Here is a 16,312-nt window from a genome sequence, read left to right as displayed (position 1 = left end):
GTTCTGCATAATTGGGTCTCATCAGTGAACCCATCATGACACTATCTATGCCAGTGTCACTGGCATGACACTAATTCTTCAATTAGAGCACCAACGAACTGAAGTTGAAGAATCTCACTGATCTGAGAGCTGTTTTTTTTTAGTTAAAATTTTAGTTATTTTGGGCCGGATCTATCAAAGGTTTGCGTGTATTAAAACGTGAGCTATTTCACTGCGCACGCTAAAAAATGTACAAACTGATCTATCAACAGCGTGCTAAAAGCATTTGGTCTTTAAAACGTGCTAAATAGCGCCTCTGATCCATTTAGTACTTTTTCTGCAATGAATATGCAATATGGGGCGTTTACACGCTAAAGTGCGTCTTGTGGGAGGAGAACATGTAAATATATTAATTTAGCACTCGCAAAGTGATTTATCAAACTTGAACGCAATTTTGCTAACGGTATCTGACTCTATATTTAACACGTTTCAAAAGAAGGTGCAAATGGTCTGCATGCGTAATTGCGCACACATGGCAGCGGTTATTGTCGCAAGAAGGAGACATGGAAATAAAGCAAGGAGACGCAGAGAACGCATTTTTTCACTCCGTGTGAATATTTTTGCAATGAATGAGGAAACGATCATCAAAACATATAGTTTATCCAGCCTTGCCATTTTGGAGCTGTTGGGGGAACTCCGAATGGATTTGGAGCCAGGCACAAGGAGGACCCACGCAATACCAGATATCACGAAACTCCTTGCAACATTGCACTTTTTTGCATCTGGGTCATTCCAGCGTACGGTTGCAGCGAGAGCTGGGATCTCCTAATCTCGTTTTTTCAGAAGTGCTGTCCGACGGGGTCGGGGTTCTCCCCCTGCGCCTGTGGAGCAACGTGCCAAATGCTGCGGGGATCTCATCCACAGTCACAGGCCAATACAAAACACCTGTTTTTTTGTTTTTTTTTGTTTTTTTTTTTACTGCAGCACATACCACCTTAGGGAATAAAGGTTGCCAATTTATAAATATATATATATATATATATATATATATATATATATATATATATATATATATATATATATTTACTTATTTATTTTTTTTGTTGGGGGTCACTGTAAGATTTAAATTTCTTAATGCACTAGTTTGTACAGACTACAAACTACTTTGCCGCAAACCACAAAACGCGCAAAACCATCATTTAAATAGGGCGTCTCCAACAGTTTTGCACCTTCCACCAGTTACGCAATCACTCTTGTTAAATCACCCGCAAACCATGGTTCAGCCCCTCGCGCAAAATTCCAGTTTGCGAGCGCAAATTACTGCACGCAAAATTGGATCTTGATAAATCCGGCCCTTAGTCCTTCAACATCACAGACTCTGTTTCCTCTAAGCTGAAGTGGAGAATTCTCTTGCTAGCAAGCATTCAGTTCAAAGGCCCAAATATATGTAATAAAATTTACTTGCATTAATGCAGCAGGAATGCATAGCATGTACATTTTGGAAAACGTTCCTCTCAGTACATTTGGTGCATTTTTCACATCAATATTAACATTTTCACAACTGTTGGTTCAACCTCCACAGCTTGCACAAACAATAAGTTACCATGTTTTATGTAATCTACATAAACTGTTGCTAAAATGTTCAGACATGCAAATTGGCATCGTTCTGCCATCCAATAAATTTTTTGTGTGCGCAACAAGCAGTTTCAAAGTGCCCATAAATTAAAGATAAGGTTGAAGGTGATAATGAAAATAATTATTTAAATAATAACAATGAAAAACCTAAATAGCACTTATAGTGCACTTTATATAGGCAGCCAATTTCAAAGTACTATGAACAAAACAAAAAGAAAAAGGGATGATGAAGTCGAATATAAAACTAAAAATATCATAAAACATGTGAATGTTGTCTTTGACTGCTGATTGGCCTGAGTAGACATTTTTTGCCATCAATGTTATTCTACTGGTCTTATTTCAGAGTCCAAATGTTTTTATATGTGCAAATAATCTCTTTCCATCATCTGCAATTGTACAAATGCCTCCTGCGTATGTGAGTTCGAACCTGACCTTTAGAAATACTTTAAAAAGATGCAAAAACTGTAAATGCTTAATTAACATATCCTAACTTTAGGATATTACTTAGATATCACTGCAGAAAATAATAAGCTTAGCTGCTATTATCTCAACGGTTTAGTCAAAATCAATGATTTGATTTCTGAAAGAGGAGCAACAAGAGTGTAAAACCTGAAATTGTGGTCTTAAATGATGTCTACTGCCATTTAATGTGTTAGTATGATTGCCTTAAACCAAACTTTGGAAGGTGGGCACTGGGTGCTGCTTCAGGTTCTGCTAAACATTCCTCTTTTTTCCAAACAGATTTAATGGGAGAAGTCCCAGATTAACAATGTGTAGTAACTAATCCTGAGTGCTACACATTATCAACCTGGCCTCCCAGGTTATAGCTTTGTGCCTTCTCTGAAGATCTGCTTTGAGCATACTAACAAGTCTGGATGTTTTAAGATGCACAAACCTAAAGATCAGGCCTTTAGTCAGTTATCCACATCACAGTTGCAGTTTCTCATTTCTTTTAAAAATTGCAAATGCTTCTAGACATGCATCAATTGCTTTTATACAACTATCTGCTGTTTTATGATATTATTATTACTTTATTACATTAATTGTCATAATGAGTCCAATTGGAGACCATCTGAATAGGTAGAGACTCAGACTGTGGTGGAAATTCTGCCTCTGTACTCACCATTACTAAATCCAATAAAGGAGTCCCTCGCATCCTGGAGACGGAAAGCATATAACTTGCCACCACATGACCAAAAGGCCCTGATAGCTCCGATGGATGCAGTATGTGAGGACACCACAGCAGTGTCTAGCTCACAGGGTGGATCCACCCTTAAGGAGATGCTTTCCTTGCTGCACTGCAAGAGATATTTGCAGTGATGAAACTATGTGGCCAGACAGAAAGGAATATCTGGATTTGCATGAATGATTTACAGTAGTATGCATGTCGTATGTTTATTTCTAATATGTACTGCTATATTGTTTACATTTATATTGTACATTGTTACAATATAACTTTGTACAATATAAATTACAGTGTTTTGTTCTCAATTACAATAACTCTCTAAGCACAGCAATTTGAAAATTGCTGTGCAATGAGCATATAGTGCTGTCTTCAGCATTTTGTTGTTACTAAGATGTCTTTTTTGCATTTGAAAATATTTAGAGTAAACTGTAATAATCCAAACCTGACTAAGCTCGTGGACTATCTTTTCCCTTAAAGGGGAACGCCATTTTTTTTTACATTGGGGCCATTGATTTTACGTTATAACATGTTCTACTCACTCACCCATATAAGTTTTGTGTCATTTGGAGCCGTTCTGAAGATATTCCATTCTATCTATTCTTTCTGTCTTCCTGTGGGCATTGAGTTGAAGGTACAAACTAAACTGTTCATAATTTATTATTTATGGTACGCCAGCATTCATAACATGTAGGTGAATCACTGTCCCCCAGACATCCGCCGTTATATTTTTTTATATTTAGATGTTTTAAAAACAAAGCGGCATGTGTTTTTATCCTCTGGAAAATTGCTAAAAATAGAAATATCCTGTCCAGGGCTGATGCTGAGAAACCAGCCCATGCGTTTGTTACTTCGAGGCTGGACTAATGTAATTCTTTACCATCAAGGAGTCCAGAAATGCAATTAAAAGCCTTCAACTAGTCCAAAATGCTACAGCTACAGTGAAAAGAAATCATATTTATCCTACTTTAGCTAAACTTCACTGGTTTCCTGTTGAATCCCAAACAGAATTTAAAATCCTCCTTCTCAGCCCTGAATAACCAGGCCTCACCATATATTGGAGACCTGATGTTCCTAACAGAGCACTTCGCTCTCACTCTGCAGGTTTACTAGTGGTTCCTAGAATTTCTAAATGTAGAATGGGAGGCAGATCTTTTAGTTATCAGACAGACACCATGTCTACTTTTAAGACCAGACTTAAAACTTTCCTTTTTGATTAAACATTTAAAGTTAGAGTGACTCAGGTTATCCTGAGCAATTCTCAGTGGTGCTGCTATAGCCTTAGTTGCTGGAGGACAAACTAAACACTTTTCCTCACTCTGCTCTATTCTATTTATATTCTCCCATTTGTCATTATTTTTAAGTTCAATTTTTAGATCAATGTTTTTTTCTTGTCATCGTAACTGTTTAGCTGTGATACCATCCCGGAGGGTTGCATCAGCTGGGCTGCTGCCGTCAACAACTTCAGCTACAGACTGTAGAGAATGGTCTGTTTTTTCAGTTCTATTTCTCTCCCAGACATGACTATGGACTCAGATTTTACTGGTTCTAACTTTTCCAAAAAAGTAAAAAAAAACTTTGTATCCAAGTTTGAAAGTCCAGTGGATTGTTTTTTAACTTTCTTGGAATTGCTACAACCTGGATAACTGAGAATCTTCACCAGCATGTCTCTAACTTTATGTGCTCTCTTTTATCCTTTTGACTGGAAAACTGACTCAGAACTAATCTGCTTAACTTTTTCTTTAATAGACAGGCGTACCTATGAAGCTAGTATTCCATAACTTTCTCTAAAATAGAAAGTATTTAAACATCAGTTCGTCTCTATCTTTTCCAACGTCCACTTGGCCTTGGCAGCTCACACTACTGTAAGCCTAATTCTGCTGGAGGTTGTTTCTTATTTATTCTGCCTTGACTTGATACTTAGAGTGAGGGATTGCTGCAAAGTTAGTGGCACAACACACACAATTTTCTACTGTTGCTACATGCTCATCCAGGAGGAGCGCATTTTAAAAAGTCGTCAACTCAATAAAATGAGCTGGGATTTCTTAGATAAAAACCTTTAACTAATTTGTCTGCATAATTTGATTTACTTGAATTTAACTGACTCTTTAAAATGCCTTAAGATGACATGTGTGTTCTTAAGCGACTTGAAGGTCAGTCCTTAAAAATAAACTTAATTGAACTGAATGTGTGGGACAATATTTGAATTGTTGAATCTGCAAAGCATCCATATGTATTTGACACCCCTGAATCAGTAGTTATTGAAACCAACTTTCACTGCAGATGTAACTGCAGTTCTTGTTGCGGCCTGGTAACAAATGAAGTGGGGAAGCAAGAGATGGCTTTGTTAAAACATAAAAAGATGTTTTATTTTAATAGAATATAGCAGTTCATCAGTTTAATTCTAAAGCTTAAGGAGAGGAGATAATTCCACAAGCAGTAAACATGACCTCATTACACCCGTTAACATTCAACAATGCTTCCTGTGACTGCTGCTTTCTTGGGTACATCCACAGCAATCGACAATCCAACCAATGGTTGTTTATGCTTTAACCATTTGCACCAGTACTGCTGTAGACTCTGGCGTTTCATGCTCCCACAGCTTGCACAACATGACTCCATTTTGAATTGCAGACAGGGGATGACACATGCTGAGTCTGTGCTCTGCCTTAGGGAGAGTAGCAACTGCACAGTAGAAATTCAGAGCGGGAGAACAGTGACATCAAGTATTGACAAGGGTAATAGGAAGGGTTAACATGTTCTAATAAAAGAAGGGCAGAGGGGGAGATAACTTATGATTAGAACCGGTTAAATGTTGCCCTCTGATGTGCATCTCTGTGTTTTTATATAGTTGTTACAACACTTAATGATAGATTTATCTTTTATTCATTAAATTTAGTTTGTATTCATCTAGTACTTTTTTAGTAATGCCAAAATTCCTATCCTAGAAACCCAGGAAAAGCTTTCCTGGATAAGCTTTTGTTTATCTATAATATTATCAATCCCCTGCCGAGGACAGCAGCATATCCTAGTGTAGATTCTCCTCTGTTCTGAGAGAAACGAGACACCCTGGCTGCCCTTCAGACTCACCACCCCTACCCTGGCTCTTTTTTCACACCTTGTCAAAATTCAGTCTCCCTTCCCAACAGGGAAACAGGAGCCTGAACCCTTTCACTGGCAAACACATTATATGAAATATTTACAACAACACAAAAGAAGAAAAAAAACACCCCACCTGTATTTCTCACATCCTACCCTGCACCTGACACATGATGCTCTAAACACACAGAGGACTAACAACAACAAACAGGTCAACCCAAGAGGAAATATTAAATTCTGCCTTTAGTAAGAAGTGCTGTTAAGATTAACAAAAGGATGCTTGACAACATATTTTAATGGTTTCTTAAATAATAGATTTATCATAAAATGCGATTAAATTAATTTTATAAATACAGACCCTAAAAGCTAAATAATAGCATGCTCTATATTTCCCAAAACCTGTAATAATGTATGTTTAGAATAATTATAATTAAATATTCAAGCTTTAACTGCTTGATTTAATGTAAACTTGAATAGTTTGAATTTAGTCATGGCCTGCTATGTGATGCTGCTGGAGCACTGTTGGATATTTCTGTGTGGAGAAAGACAAGATATGAGGTTAAATGATGACATGTTGCCCTGTGAACTGTGACTGGTGACCTTTACAGGCTGTATTCTGCCTTTTACCAATAAACCTCTGGAAATAGGCACTGCCTCCCTATGTCTCTAATGAACAACCAGTAGAAGATGAAGGGATTTAGTCATCTTGATTTGTTATCAGTCCATTTTGTCCAAAGCCCTGCCAGCCCTCTGATTAGAACTTTGGATCTAAATTAAACATCTTTATATGTGTGCATCAAATATGATTATACTGTTTATATAATATGTCTTACAAATTCTTCAAAAGCCAAATAGAATTAGGTTTTCAGTTAAATCTAACCATTCAAATGCAAAGCAACAGGGTGCATACACATGCATGTATAAACACCCGAAACAAAACAACAAATTATTATACAATAAAAGCTTAGAAAACAAACAAACAAAAAAACGTAATTCTGTTTTAATCTTCACCCAGTCACTACAGTGCAACTTCAAAATTAAACCAAACTGTGATTTAAAAAAACAAAAACATAACAACTCAGAAATCATCAACTGCAGGTTCTTAAAAGGATTACAATTTCACTTCCTGAGTTAAGCCTGCTATCAAAGCAGGTCCCACTGGAAGTAGTTGTTGTTCATCATCTATTAAAGGTTAAAGGTAAGTACAGATCGAGCTTCTGGTTACATGAGCACAAAACCTGCATTAAATCCTAGTAAGATGAAGATGAACCCAATATCCTCTTCAAATAATTCTGGAATTTGGTAAGAAATTTGGCCACATAATTAATGCATGTCTGGAAATTTGGATTATACAAATATAAAATGTAATATACTCAAAACGTTCTTTCAAACGTTTTGAACATGGCACTTAAGAGGAATATTTAACACATTATTTATTTAATGTATTTAAAGTATGTTTATTGAACATTAGTGGCTAATGGTAAAGTTATTATCAGGTTCCTGATTATTTTATTTTTATTTTTTTTGTTTTATGTTTTAAATATTGACTGTATTTTATCATGGCCTCATACCCAGAATCTAAAGAAACTTAGATATTTTTATTCCAGAACTGCTTTATATGGAATACAGTTTTTGAAAGACAATTTTAAATTTATAAAAAGCTGCTTGGCTTAAAGAACCTTAAATCAATAACAGCAGGATCCCTTAAAAGGCATCGGTCCCCACATTGCAGGGTCCGCCACATTGTGGGGAGTGATACCTGGACCCCACAACGGAAACTCCAGTTTCGGGGTCAGGGGTCACGTTTAGGACTAAGGTGTAAATTGAGTTTATGTTGGGGTTAAGGTTAGGTATGAACCTGTAATGTCACGGTTAGTCTGTAGAAATAAATGGAAGATAATGGAAAGGCCCGGCAAAGATAGTCAGACAAGTTTGTGTGTTTGAGTTTTTTAACAAACTAATATTTCCATAAGTTATATGTTTGAAATACTCTGCATCAGACATGAAAGGAGAGATTCTACACAAGGGGCTCATGTAGGGCATCACTAAAGGAAGAATCGCCCATAATCAACAACCACTGAACAGCTATCCCAATAATGGTGATAACCATAAATAAAATAAAAAACATAGAATAACATTGAAAGGAAAAAGAAGACAGTTTAGTTTGCAAATGAAACAAAGTAAATCAATGAAATAAAAAAAGATAGTTAACTAAATGTGTCTGCTCCTACTGTCATGTGGTAATCTCACCATTTATAAACCACTTCTGACCTTTCTCCTCTTTTAAGAGAGAGAAGTCAGGTAATAAATAGCAGTTACTCTTTAAGGCTCCTCCTTACAGTAAGGCTCTTATGAGGGCATGGATAGGAGCTAAAAGGCATCAAAAGACTAAGTTCAGCACCAAGGACAGGTTTGGAAGAAGCCAAGTGACATCCGCTTCTCTAGTGGTGCCCAAATCTAGTTCTCAAACTATCCTGAAATAGGTTGGTTTGAAAGATCTATCTAAATGCTGAAGGATAGCAGCTCTCAATCACTGTTGGATTTTGTTGTTGTCTTGGTATAGCAAAGACACCATATAGAGAAGCAGGTTGCAAGCGTGTGCCGGGGTGGTTATGTCCCTCAAAAAAGATGTGTTAAAAAGAATCTCAGAATCCTCATTGTACTATTCACTTTACTAAGTCAACACTGCATCCAACATCACAGTCTGGCCACCCTGTACTACTTCCTAACAGGTAACAATGCTTTGCCTAATGTATAAACTTTGCTCTTATCATTCCAAACAGGAACTGTATGACTTTGTGCAGGCCTGGATGTTTTGTGAGGTGCAGAAGGTTTGGGGTTCAAAAAAAGCAAAAAATGTATGTAGTACTGCTTCTTAATTAATGTTCTCCCTTTATGCAATCCCCCAGCTAAACAGCTCCATATCATGACCCTACCACCACCCTGCTTGATGGTTGTCAAGTATAATTATCCCCCCTGGACTCCTTGAAACTTTCATTTTGGTACTGGGGCCAAATTCTTTCTTGATTGTCAGCTCCAAAATAATATTGATGAATTGATAAATCTTGTAGTCTTTATTCCCTTGGAAACCACATCTCTTCACAAAACTTTCATTCGAGAAACAAACCTCAGTTGTTTAGTATGAGGACCATCACTTTTATAAAATATGTCACAACTGTGAAAAGTTAGTCATATGTTTCCTGTTTTAAAAGCATCTGGCCCTCACAGGGCACATCATTTAGCAGTGAGGGACATGCATGTTAAGTCAGGCCTTTTTTTTTTTTGGAAGATTGGGATGTTTCGGAAGATGGCGGCAGCTGCATATCTACCTGCTACTTTGGGGTTAAGTTGACTGCAAAACAGCCCACACCATGGCAATACCACCTACATGGTTTACAGTTGGTCTGGTCCTCTTAAGCAGCACAGACTTCTCCTAATTTACTTCTTGTCATTCAGGTTATTTGGCCAAACGTTTATCTTCTAAAAAAGAAAGTGGATTCAGCACCACAAAGACCCCCAAAAACAAAACATCTAAAAATGCACTGTTGCAAACAAGCTTTGCTTAATGTCTTTGGGGACGACTAGATGTTTTGGGACATGACAATAGCTCCAGGGTTTGAGGGCGATGCAACAGCCAAATGCACCAAACAGCACAACAACCCCCATGAAACATATCCTCCTTGTCATCATCGCACTGGAAAAACAATCTAGAAATAAGTAAAAATTTCTTAAATTAAGTGTATTTACCCTTAATTTAAGTAGGTAAATGATATAGTTTGCCAATTGTTTACTCAATTAAATATTATGCACTTAAAATAAGACGATGCATTTGTGTTTTCTTATTTTAAGTGTAAATTGTCTTGTTCCACTGGCAGGATGTATCCTCAATCCAACAAATACACTTATATTAAGAAAAAGATTCTTATCTAGATTTTGATTTTTTTCCAGTGCACCACCATCATCATCATGGTGTTTGGTATCCCCATCACAGGTGGAGATGCCAAACACATTAGATACTTCTGTCAGCTGGGGGGCCAGATGTGTTTCAGCCAGAGAGCGGATCTGATGAATGATTAAAAGAAGCCCATCACCTAATCCCACATAGAAAGTGGGATGTTCCTCCTTTGATGGTTTGTCAGAGTGAAAACAATGACGCTAGAGATGGCTCCTGGCTTTGCTGTGACAACCAATTACATAACGGCAGAGCTGAACAGAGTGCTCTCATTAACGTCCATTTCCATCAAGAAATCCTCAAATACGCATCTAAGCAGCGCGTCTGCACACATTAAACCATATTTTATCATTAAAGCTGGGTAGAGCTTGTTTATCTGGATGAAATGTGAAAATAAAGCCTGTAATACATCACCATCAGCTACATCAAATTCATTCTCAGCTGCGTTTTTTCCCCTGCTCCTTTAAAAGGTCATCATTTGCAGGTAAGTATTGTAAACAGACCGCAATGGGGAGTAAATTTACTGAAATCAGGACATTATGAGGAGCAAACACTGTCAATAAAGCGTGCAGCAACATTAATTAAATAATAATATAAACCATCTTCCCCCATGGCGCATGCAAACAACGGTACATCATGTAACATGACGCATGAATAATCCCAAACTGCAAAAAAAAAAAAAAAAACGCAAACAGAATCGCCTCTGAATCGGTTGCTCTCCGTCAGGTTTTGCTGCATTGGAGGCAGCGGTGAAACATTAACCAACATGATGGAGAGGGATGCAGATTTCTCCGTTTCTCCCTGAAAGGATGCTCAGCATCTCCTCCATATGATGCATGGATCAGTTCTGCGGAAAAAAAACACTTACCTGAGACTACTGCTTCCACTGCAACCCAACAGTATCTGCTGCCAATCAGAGCGTATTTCCCCCCTTTTTGCAGCACGACAGAAGGTGACCCTGCGCTTCTCTGCAAGTCTCTGCATCCACGAGATCACGATGCACGCAGCAAGGGGGAGCTCCACAGCACAGGCACGCGCCGGGGGGATGGCCCAGCTTATACTCTCAATGGATGGCAGCGGAAATATAACGCAAGGGAAATAAGCCAACCTAATATAAATGAAGGGAATTGTGCAAAACATGGTTGTTAATATTTTTGTTATTATCATGCATTTATTCTAGGATTTGTTTATTGCAATTTGTGATTAATTTCTTCTTTTATTCACATAACTCATAGTTTGAATATTGAATAATGTATAAAAATGGTGGAAAAGAGCATTAAATTGGCTTTCACTTTCCAACCAATGGAATGAGCATCTTGAGAGGTGGTGTCCCCCCCACCCCCCATGTAATCCACGCCTACATCTCACTATAGTCAAAGGAGGAGGGAAGGTGGAAGGAGAGGATTACTATCTGACTCATCCACTCCAGAACAAAAGAACATTTTTACCCACCTGTTGATTCTTTGATTTGCTCATTTACAGTTCTCTACAAGTTTATTTTGAAATACTTTCAATGCAGCCAAGAAGGATGGAGCTTCTTGGGAAGGATACAAATTTCCTTCTACTAATCTCACAGATTAAAACTGGGCTCCCTGATAAAGTTTTAGACCTAGAAGGCTCCTGGGCAGGGGCGGAGCTACATGGGGGGCCAGGGGTGGCCCTTAGCCAGTCATTGGCCACCCCTACCATTTTTTCCCCTCTAATACAGATAGTGGCAACAGTCAGAACTACATTTAGATTTATATGAGGTAAAGAGAAAATGATGTTCCCTGCAAGTCATTTAGGAGCATTCAGTGAAATCATAGATAATTTTTAAAAAATGAAAACGTATTAAATAAGATATTAGATATTAGTACTTGTAAATATAATTTTTTGGCAGAAGGATTATTGATAAAAGTAAGCAATGACGATGGAACAGATGTTCGCCTCAGAACTCAAACCTGAAAGAGTTGTATCCACTATACCTTTTATCTGGAAAGCACGGATGTTTAAATATATTTGTTTATTTGTTAGCCAAGGCTGTAGGAAAGTATAGTTTGTTTATATTTAGAAAATATGGATGTTTTGCTTATTAATTTCGCTGTTGGAACAGTGTCGATTGACCGTGAGGTTCTGGCGCTTATCCACTTTCGGCCCCCCCTTAGTGTACATTGGTTATTGCCTAGCCACCCTTATAAAAGTTTTCTGGCTACGCCTGTGCTCCTGGGAGACTTGAACAATCGAAGGGTTAAAAGCAGTATACCACTTTTTATGCAATGACAAATATGACAATAAAAGGTTAGTGTATTTCATTGGGATTTTAATGTGACTGATCAACACAAAATTTGTGTAGAACAGTGAAGTGACAGGATAACGATGTAATGTTTTTAAAATATTTCCCTCATAGAAGCTGAATGAATCATGATCATGATTCCACATTTCACTTTAAAGCAGCTACAAGGCTTTGTTTCTTTACCATGTTTATTCATTTCTAATGTCTGACTTTTGTCCCTTTTCAACATAGTTTAATCGCAGTCAGTTGGGATGGATCATCTGTCAACATCTGTCTTCAATTCTCGTCATCAGACCCTTCAACACATTAATGTGCTGTGATCTTATCTGATTTCTTTGTCACTTCTTGGTCAAGTAGCTTGTAGAAAACAATATAGATTGGGATATTTTCTCCAACATATTTAAGACCTTAGTGCTCTTCCATAGGCTACAGCTTGTGAGACTAAAGAACCAGGTTGTTAGCAGAACAGGAGCACCACCATGGACTGTTCTTTCACTATTCCTTTTGTACTTTGTATATTTTTGAATTTCTGTAGAAAACAGAATCCTTTATCTGCGCAACAGGCTTGGATGACTGTTGTTGAGAGGTGATTCAGAGATGGAAAAGAAGCTACATAAAGAGAGCTGTTGAACCGCTTTGTCTTATGGTGTTGTAACAATCATCTCTTGCTGATGATTGTTGTAGGGTCTAGGAGAAACAGAAATAGGTTGAATGTTTTTATCATTGTGGGAGAATAACTTTTTTTCTCTCCAGCTTTTATTGTCATTACATTGTTACAAGTACAGAGCAACGAAATTAACTCTATGCATTTAACCCATCCCCTTGGGGGGCAGTGGGCTGCCATTGTGCGTTGCCCGCAGAGCAGTGTGGGGTTAAGGGTCTTTTTGCAGTCTGTGGGAGTGAGGCTCAAACTCAGGATTCCAAGCTTTATGCCCTAACCACTAGGCTGCCACTCCCCATAAGGAGAATTTAGAGAAGCCAAATAACCTAACAGTCATGTTTTTGGACTGTGGGAGGAAGCCAGAGTACCTGGAGAGAACCCATGCATGTACAGGGAGAACAGGCAAACTCCATGCAGAAAGACCCCGGGCAGGGAACCGAACCTAGAACCTTCTTGCTGCAAGGTGCAGCAGGGCTGGAAAACAAACTGGGCCAGAAAAGCAACTGTGAAGGTGGCTATGAGAAGGGGCAGGGCAGGCTGTACTTCTTAATGCAGCTTCATTCAGAGGCTGTAAGACAGAAGATTCCTCCTATCTACAGCTATTAAGATCCACTTTAACCAACTGAAGAAAGCTCTATAATAAAAGGTATAGCATTTTATTTACCCTTGGGATGAATAAAGTATTATTCAATTGAATTAAATTTGTGGAGTTTGTGACAAGCATTAGTTGAAAGATTCTGTAACCTGAGCTGTTGATCTCAGCCTCCCAGATATAACGCAAGCTTTGTAGCTGCTTCACTGAACAGTTTTCTCCTTACTTGTCAGTTTAGGTGTATTACCCTGTGTTAGTAAGTCTGGACTATTTGAGTTGTTTAACACTTGGGACTTTATGACCCAACTCTACATTAACATTTCTGCCTAAGTCCTCTAAAAGTCTAGTTAGGAACCTACGGTATATGAAGATTAAACCACACACATGTAGACTTGATTTACTTAATAGGTTATTCACGTATCATTATTAATCCTTCTCCTTTTATATTTTGGTCCAGCAGAGTAAGCATAAGCTGAACTTTTTCAGATTTTGATTTGTAAATTAAAATAAAAAACAATTAAGTTTTTTGGTTTATCGGGTTTAAGGTGTATAAAAAGTTTTATGAGGTATTCTTGTGGTTTTTTTTTTCTTTTGTAAAATATTACAACAGTTTACCACACTCTCACGATTAGATGTGTTATTTCATTATTAACTTTTCTAGGGACAGCTGTTAAGATCTTAATGAGTAGGAAACAAACTATATGTTTGAACTTGTTTTTTTCAGAAATTAGGAAAATCATTTTATAAAATATCAAGAGCCAAATATACTCATTTCATTGTTGAATCAGAGGCGCAGCTTCTACTTAGACCAATCACCCTGTCAAAGCCACTAAGCATCAAACATGATAAAGAAGGGGATGTCTTGTTCTGCAGCTTGGAGGCCATTGCAGATCTTCAACTAGATCAGTCCGACGCTATTTGCTTTGTTATTTAGACGAATATATATTAAGCAAATTTTCTTCTACCTGAAGAAATCATTTATTTCAGTTTTTTGTCTGATAAACACACACTCTTTTGAATGCCTTTTCTCAACCCTTTTCTAAACTAAGGCAAAATATTTAGTATCTGTTATTTACTCAATGCTTAAAAACATCCTGCTACAACATATGATCCATGACTTTATTATCATTTGAAAACCACAACAAAGCAAAAGTATAAAAAGGTTTTTATACTTTTCCTAAAGCAGATATCAGAGGGACATCTAGTGGCAAATTACTAACAGTGCAAGAATTATATTGTACCGCCTAAAATAAGAAGTTTCACAAACCAATTTTAGCAGCTGAATCCCAATTTTTATATTTGGAGAGAGCTACAGACATTCAAATTGTTAGACTTTAAAAACAAATAGCAAATATAATTTAAATTACTTTGTAACCTTTAAAGTTAATGTTGTTGTCCCACTATCATTGTTTACCAGCTGGATTAAATAGCAAACAAGGTTAAGAAAAGTTTCTATGGGCAGAAGCTTGCATATGAGATTCAAAAATCTGATCCCAAATAGAAAACTAAAAGCAGCAAAAGTTGAACATAAACAGAAATTATATGTAAATTAGCAAACACCTGACAATAGCTTACAAGGAAATTAAATGACATGGCTAATCCTAAATGGCAGAAATGAAAAAATATGGTAAGGACAAAATAACAGACTAAACAGTAGAGAAATACTGGAAAACAAGAAGACAAATTGGTAGCCATAACCAAAGACCCAAAGTTGATAACAAATATCTAACTTTTTAATTTCTATTTGAGCAGGAAATGCATTTAACCCATAAAGGGCCATTTTATTTTCTCTGTCCTTTAAGCCCAGTTATCTAAAGAAACTTGTTTTACATGGACAAAATGTATTTGGTCAACAACTAGGATTTGCTGTTCTTGAAAACACACCATAGATTAATTAAGTGAATGAGAGAGATATCCATCAATCAGAGTATCAGGTCTTTGTTGAAAATATTCACATTTCTCATTTCTAACAAATGGGATGATGAGATCTTGTAGAAGTTGAAGAAGGCTGGAGAGAAAATAACTTAAAAAGCAGCCAAAATAGCCAGGACAAGAACCATCCAGACCATAAAGGAATGCAGAAAGTCTACATTCTTCAGAGTTAAGTTTTTTTCCTTTTTCTCAATTTGTTCCTTCGACATTATTTTCCAGATAGGAGCTCAAGCTACATTTAAGGTAAAAGAGAAAAAAAGGGAATCATGATGATAAAAATTGTCATGTTGTATTTTTTCCTGGGTAAACCACTAAAGAGATATTTTGATGGTGGTAGAAAAACACATGGATTCAGAGGTTCCTTTTCTCTGTTTCAAATAGCTGGGCTTGAAACGGTGAACAATTGAGATACAGCAGAGAGAATAACACATCGAATTTAAAAAACACTCAAAAAATATTTTTAAGAAATATGGGTATTGCAATGGGGATTTAAGTTTTCAGAAAAAAATAAAAAAGGACATAGAATTAAAATCATATAACCAAGAATTAGAGCAAGTAAAGTGCATAACATTTTTTGGACTATGGTTTGATGAGAAACTAAAATGGAATATCCATATTCAAAAAAATTGTTGATAATGTAAGAAAGTCTTCAATATTTTGAGATGCTTGGTTGGCAGTGACTAGGGAGCATATAGACAATCACTAAAACAGATTCATACAGGTATGATACAATCTAACATAGACCTTGGTTGTATAGTTTACAGTTAGGCAGCTAAAACACATCTGGCTAAATTAGACATGATCCAACACCAGGCATTAATATGATGTACTGGATAATTTAAAACCACATCAACAGCAGCAATGCAAGTAGAAATGGGAGAAATGCCGTTGGATTTAAGAAAAAAACTAGAAATAAATTAATGGTTAAATCTACAAAGTAGTAACTTTGATCTTCCAACTCGGGATATTTTGAATCCATGTTGGAAAAAGAAAAGAAAGAAATGAGG

At 37.0% G+C, this 16,312-nt stretch overlaps 1 protein-coding gene across 1 annotated transcript in view; it reads right to left on the bottom strand.

Annotated features, from left to right (window-relative positions):
- The window catches only part of pacsin1a (protein kinase C and casein kinase substrate in neurons 1a), a 51,286-nt gene extending 40,400 nt beyond the window's left edge, over positions 1-10,886 (bottom strand). Inside the window, exon 1 of the mRNA XM_038282746.1 lies at positions 10,717-10,886. The gene's annotated coding sequence lies outside the window, so the exon portion shown is untranslated. The remainder of the gene's footprint in view (positions 1-10,716) is intronic.
- Between the last annotated feature and the right edge of the window lie 5,426 nt (positions 10,887-16,312).

The sequence above is a fragment of the Cyprinodon tularosa genome, unplaced genomic scaffold (assembly GCF_016077235.1).
Source record: "Cyprinodon tularosa strain WSP-4 unplaced genomic scaffold, ASM1607723v1 ctg187, whole genome shotgun sequence".
Classification (NCBI taxonomy): Eukaryota; Metazoa; Chordata; class Actinopteri; order Cyprinodontiformes; family Cyprinodontidae; genus Cyprinodon; species Cyprinodon tularosa.
Note: the sequence above shows the minus strand (reverse complement) of the source record. Positions and strands in the feature narration are given on the sequence as shown.